Below are 7,306 nucleotides of genomic sequence, written 5' to 3' on the forward strand. Positions count from 1 at the left end.
TGTCACGTTAACAAAATCTGATGACTAATAAAAGAGGAACGTTCCATTTCTGAATCGTTTTCGGGTTGAATGAGCTGAAAAATGACAACAAATTTTCAAAAAAAGCTTTTGAATTTTGCTTGGAATCGTTTTACTATTTATAAACGGTTGACTTGAAAAAACAAATTCAGGACCATATTTTAACAAACATTGCGAAAGTTTGGAACACTCTACAGTGTAACTGGATCGTGGTCTGTACGAGCGAAATTGTGTGTGTGAGTATAATGTGGCTCTTTGTGGTAACCCAATTAAGAAATGTGGCTCTTTGTGGTAACATGGTAAAAAATGTGGCTCTTTGTCTTTAACCGGTTGGCCACCCCTGCTCTACACAGATCTGTTCATAAGTTTAATGACAAAAAATAACGGCCCAAATAGACGTAAAAAACGACATGCTTTGAAACGTTTCAGCAAATGCTCATGTCATTATCAGTGATATGAAGGGCCACATCAGTTACACCCGTTTATTCTTATCCGTTTGGTATCACTGATAATGCCATGATGAGCATTTGCCGAAACGTTGGAATAATAAAGTATGTCTTTTTTGTGTCTATTTGGGATGTTATTTTCATCATTAAATTGTGAAAGTTGATGGTGAAATGGACGTTACGCTGGTTGTCTAATGATTTCCACGAACCAACGCGCAGAAGTAAATTGATATGCACCGCTGCACCCCACGTATATCCTGCAAATCTTGATCTTAGATTTCGGCTCATACAAAAATGACACCTGATCCAAAAACTATTTTTCGCAAAATATTTTGGGTGTTATTTGTTCCAAGAATTCTTTATTTGACTTGTTCCTATCATTTAACAGTGTTGTGTATTACGACATGTTAAAGGTAATGCTTGGTAAGCTAAGCGAATACGGATAATTATGTGCAAAATACAGCTCCTTTTTACTGGTTTTATTGGTTTTACTTGCTGGTTAGGTTTTGCATTTTATTTCATATGAAAGTGACAAGGATTGGCTAAACGTCATGTGGTATACAAATATTTTGGTTTATCCGTTTCTTGTTAAGAATCTTCAAACCGTGAATTGCGTACTTAGATCAAATGAAAAGTTAAGTTTTTAACTGATGCATGAAAACTTGGTGTTCAATTTCGTGTCAAGTTACAATTGTTTGTTTTTTGCCTAAAAATAGTTTAGTGGCCATCAACATTTGAGCCTATCTTCTAGATTAGCATGCAATCGCCCAAAAACGGAATCTCAAGTTAATCATAGTACGCCAGGCCTATCAAAGGCGTTATACCGAATCTCAAGTTAAATTTTAGTCAACTTGTTTAAAACTAATTTATATTTAGGAATTAACACGCTTCGAGTTTGTGAAAGCAAATAACATAATCACCCAAGGAAAAACGTTTCTTGAATTTTGTAAACGCAACGGAAGTCGAACCTCATTCAAACTTGTGAAACTTTAAAGCAATGATTTGACACATTTAATGGAAGTTCGGGCCGAAAGCGAAACAACGCTAAAAGAAAATTGACGTAACAAGTTTTAAGCGGCCGAAACTTCGGTGCATCACTGGTTTCGACTTCTCGTTTTCTCGCCCGTTTTCATTGCATCAAATGTAATTCTATTTTTATATTGACCCGCACTATATCGGCACAGGGCACAAAAAGTCAGGCAACCGAAAGTATTTAAACTAAAAATACGGGGTTTAATTCGGCAATTGGCATAAAAAGTTTGATAGTTTTTTTACTTATACAGATCTGACCTGAATCGTTAAAACTTGCCCCGAAAATGTTACAACTGGTTTCGGTAGATTGTGTAAATATAGTTTTAATATAAAATCTGGTTTAAAAGTTAGTCTAAAAGTAATAGTGACCTCAAATATATTTCAAGGCAAGGATGAGAACCAATCAACGCGATCACTTTACAACACGCATCAGCTCAAATTCCTTGTTTCTTCCAGGAATAGAAAAATCGTGGCTTGTTGGTCGATCACACGAAGCTTAAAAATCACCCCATACCAATGACTCACTGTCCACCCATTCTAGAATAGCGCATCTTGTTTGCAGTAACTTCGTTCCTGTGTGACGTCACAGACGGTATAAAAGCGATTGTGTGTTTGTCGGCAAAACATTGCGGCCGTGTTTGGTTGCGAAAATAATCGCCAAAGTTGTTCAAGCGGAACTTATAGCGCGCTGCGTTTATGACGTCACAATGCACGGACAAAGCTATAAAACGTGAGCGCGATTGTGAAAAGTTTTAGAAGGAAAATCCGAGAGGGGTTGAAACGAGGAGTTTGAGTTGAAGGAGATAAACTGAAGTTTGATCAATGACGTGATAATGGGCAGTAAAGAAAACGAATCTGTCCATTGTTGTTTGGCACTAAAAGCACTCGAGAACCTTTGTTGTGGTTTCTTGTGGAATTCCGAAGCTTCCAGAAAAAGGTTTTTGCAGATTTAAACTTCTGTAAGAAGTACAAACGTTTTCGGTCAATAGTTGCATTGTTGAACACAAATCAGTCAGGTTTGTGTTGATGGAACGATATTTACTCAGTTGAGACCGAATTCTTATTCAAATAGAATCAGAAATGCTCGCAGTTTTTTTGCAGTTCGCGTTTTATTTTCATTTATTGGTCAGCGGCAAATAAAACCGTCTGCAAAGCTTCATAAAAAGACCACAATAGCGGTGATATAAACCTGTAACTTGTTTGTTTTGTTGATCAGTGGATAAAAATGCAATGGTTCCTAATCTGTGGTGTATCAAGTATCTGCTAAAAGTCTTTGAATTTTGATTTCAAATATGTGGTTTGAGTAAAAAGATTTAGCAAGGTGATAGAGGATATTTGATTTCAACAAACGTTGTGGTATCTGAGGTAGTTTCAATCGAAACGACCTTTGCCTTATAAAAGTTGAGGCGTATTTAGTCTGGGATCGGCAACCACTGGCACTCGGGTCAAGATTGGCACACACGGTTATTGTTCCTTGCCCGCCAATCGATTTAGCAATTCCTATTCAAGTACTTTTTAATATTTTTTTCACTGTTGTAATACATGTTTTGTGTTTGCAATGAATTGATAGTCCTAAAAACCCATTTTAAACGAAAGAATCTGTCTGCTTGATAATTTAAATTCAAATTAAGTGACAGAAACCAGTATTGTACAAAAAATACATTAGCATTATTTTTATTGTTTGGAATAACACGTACAAACAGGCACTCGACTTTTACAAGGTTGTCGACCCTGAGTTAGGCCGTCGACATCATCATCTTTTTGAGTAAATCTCCTAAACCGGTTTAACCGTCATTTTGTGGTCTTTAACCGGTAGCGGTTAGTGTCGGTAAAAAAGGAAAGGCGCGCCCAGTGGCAAGGTTAAATTATAATCACTTAATAGTTGAAATACAAGGCAGAAAGCGCCCCGAGTACAATCCGCCTACTCATGCTGAATGATTGAGACGAGTTTTATGGGAGAGTCGCAGATTTTCCGCCTACGCAAGCCAACTTTCCCGCTGCTGTTGACAAGGAGTGTTTGTTTGAAAAGAAATTGTAGAAATTCCTGTGGTTATAATATTCAACAAACGTGTAAAGCTGAAGTGATAAAAGCTACATTCTTGCACGACTTTTGACAACTTAAACGGGTGTCCTAACCCCCTTTGTCAGTGAACTACAAGATTTACATCTTCGTAGACATACCATAGGTTTTAGGCCAAGCGTTCTAATGGTATTTCAAAATCATCATTGTCTGAACGATATCACTAAACAATGTCAAAGTTAATTTTTCATCCGAGCGCAAATCAAGCTTATCATTTAATTAAACTTTAGCGTCAAGCTGAAACCAACGTTACTTTTTCAACTTTATCATCAACGTTTGTGTTGATGACGCAGATTTACGAAGTTGTCGCTGGAAACTATTCTCCCAATAATCCGAGCATTCGTCAAATATTGATTCTGCGCTGGTTTTGCCAATTGTTTGACCTTGTCCTCGCGTTTCAAGGTCATCCGTGGGTTGCGATATCCTGAACAAAGACGAAGTATGCAGCACTGTTTTTATAAATAACCGACGTTTCGACGTCCCATATACGAGGCGCCTTGATCAGGAAAATGGCATATCTTGAACATTGATTTGTTTCTCACCTTTAAAAATCAGCTTGTGCGCATGCGCAGAGGGCATTGAGCATGTGGGGGATGTTTTTTTCTATTTCGTTGAGTTTAAATGTGGTCGACATTCACGAAAACCTTTTTAACTTGGAATTTGTACAAAAAGTTTTTATTTGACCTCAATGCTTCGCTTAAAGCAATATAGTGTTCCACTGCCTGGTGCTGTGTTAGAGATTAGACATAACATAGCAGAGCAGGGGTCGGCAACCTTTTAGGCGAGGCGTGCCAATTCACGTGTTATTTCCATGTGTTAATGACCTCGCGTGCCAACGTTTTTCTAAATAATAGTGGTGCGTGCCAGCAGATGTCAATAATAAAGAGAAAGCAGAGTGTTTTGTGTACATAGGGCTGAATTTTAAGACAATGGCATGATAAAACTATAAACAAGCAGTGTAACAGGTTCAATTGTTACTTCAATATAAGCACGCAAATCGATTGGCGTGCCATGAAAAACCACGTCGCGTGCTAACCTTGGCACGCGTGCCAGGGGTTGCCGACCCCTGTAGTAGAGTGTTTGTTTATATGATTTAGCCATTGCTCGTGCTCATAGAACAGAAACGGCGTGATCAGATATGGTCACGTGGTATACTGTTTACATAGAAATCATTTAATGCTATTTGTAAACACTTCGAGCAATTTCATTGGTTATTTAACAACATATTTTCAAATATGCCGTATGTATAGTATCTGCACTTTGCGTAATGTTTATTTTGATTGCCGCAACGTTGCAAACTTGTTCAGGCTTCATGGTATTCAGCCGCTTTTCCGGCAGCAAATCGTGCCATAAGTCGTTTAATATCATAAGTTTCTGCCCCCTATTTTGACACAAGTCATGATTTTGTCTTCCTGTTCTGGTTAATATTTCTATGAATCAGTTCACACGGGATATACCAAGTGATGTTTTAAATTTAGTTCGAAAACACCAACTCTTAATTTGCACAAACACGTAAAAATTACGCAATTTCATAATTTCTACGCGTTTTGCAATTTCTTAAAAAGAAATGAAATAATTATTCCAATTCATCAATTTTTTATCATTCGTTAACATTTTACAGAAAAATTTAAACTTTGGCGACAGAGTTTGAAAAATATAAGTGAAATTTTACTAATGGAGCCAAACGAGGTTATAGGGTACGACCGATGTTTTGTTTATGAGGATAAAATCTGGGGCAATTTTTTCCGCAATTTTCGCGGTTCCAGATTTGCAGATCACTTTTGTTTACCTTTTCCCACCAGACAAGAAACCTCCATTAATATACAGCAGTAAGTGCGGGTTTGCGTAAAAGTGACAAAGACCATTGTTGATATCATAAGTTTGAAGAAAAATCTACGAATTTAATTTAATCCATTTAATTCTTTTGTGATAGTTTAGGCTTAAACAAATGCATGCCTGTTTGCAATTTAGGATAGCTGCATTTTTATGTGTTTTTAGTTATCAGAATTTATTTGCAAAAGGAAAAAATGTGTTAAGATATGAATGAGGAAAATGCACATTATTGTGCTGTTTACGCAGAATTTGTTCTCAAAAAATGACAGTAATGTACGAAACCCCTTGACAACTGCTGTGTTGGTTAAGATAATTTCATTCTCTTTGTCTACAGTTTGTTCGTAACTAAACCATTTGATTTAACAAACTTTGGTTAAAAAGATTTGTTCAAATTAATCAACATTTGTTCGACATATTGGCCTTAAAATTTGGACTTTTAAAAGTGTCATAAAATTTAATGGTGAAAATAACGGCCCAAATAGACGTTAAAAGCGACATGCTTTATTGTTCAAACGTTTCGGCAAATGCTCATGTCATAAAATTAGTATAAGATTACCTAATATAGTTTGATAGTTGGTATATTTGCCAATACTTAACGTCAATTGGATTAATTCCTTGGAAATCCTTCAAACGAAATTCGAACTACTGTAAATCCTTCACGTAACGTCAATTCGTCACGTTCTTAGCCCGACATTGAACTATTATTGCAACTAGAATCACACAACAGAGTTTGTGGCGACGAACTTCACCAACGAATAAATCCCTCCAGATGTTCTCGGTAAAACTAAACGTGGTAGACCACATTCAAACACACGCGGCAGGTGGTTTAATTCAACTTTGAGCTCTAGAACGACTTGTACAAACAATAATTATTACGTAACAATGTTACTGGTGCAATTGGTTGCGAAACTAATTTTAAAATTTCATTTCGGAAATCACCATACGGAGCATTCCCAAACAAATAATTCAAAATGTATATAATTGTTATACCCGGGCAGGAACTCAGCTGAATAGTCCGGCGCGCCTGATCCATATACAGTCAAAAAACCTTGATCGGGATTCGTCCCCGGGAGCGTCCTGGGTTCGAACCCCGCGAAAAAAATAATTGTTATAATCAGCGCATTCGGTATTTCAATTTGATTGTATCTTGATTTAATTTCAAAAAGCTGCTGACAATAAACATAAAAAAGTTTAACCCACAAACCAGATGATTAGATTTTGTTAAGTAAAATGTGGGGAAATGTAATGAAATTGTGTTAAGCGGTGTTTTGAAAACTTTTAAATGAACGAGAAGTTTAAAAGGCGTATTTTTACCTTTGTACAGCTTAAGATGGTAAAGTTTATTGTGACAACGTGGGCAAATCTGTGTGGCACCCGCAGACAGACCTTTGGTTTTGTGGTTTAATGGCAAGTTACGAGAGCAAGCCCGGAAAGATAACGTTGGATTTTGTTTGATTAATAAACGTAAAATGGTTACAGTGTTCCCAATTTTTATGACTAGTAGAATTTTGTTGGAGGTTTCAGTCGATTTACAACGAGCTTAAAGCAGAATCAAAGTGAAACTACTACACATAGCGAAGCACGCCAAAAAACTGGCTTAGAGTGTGCAAGGTAATAAACACAGTTGAGTGCGCGACTTGATGAAATATAAAGCAATGAAAACAGAATAAAGTTGCAAAATGCGTTTGTATTATTGATGTGGCCGCGATCTCTAGGAAACCATTTGCAGAAGCGATACAACCAGTGGTGGGATTCAATTTTTTTGTCAGCCGGTTCTATCACAAAACTCATATTTTTCAGCCGGTGCTGTTACAAAAATTCTATTGGCAGTAACCAGTAATGCTAACCGGATCGCTGATCTCATAAAACTTCGTAAGATGGTCCTATAGAACCGGTG

Source organism: Phallusia mammillata, chromosome 6, assembly GCF_965637545.1.
Source record: "Phallusia mammillata chromosome 6, kaPhaMamm4.hap1.1, whole genome shotgun sequence".
Classification (NCBI taxonomy): Eukaryota; Metazoa; Chordata; class Ascidiacea; order Phlebobranchia; family Ascidiidae; genus Phallusia; species Phallusia mammillata.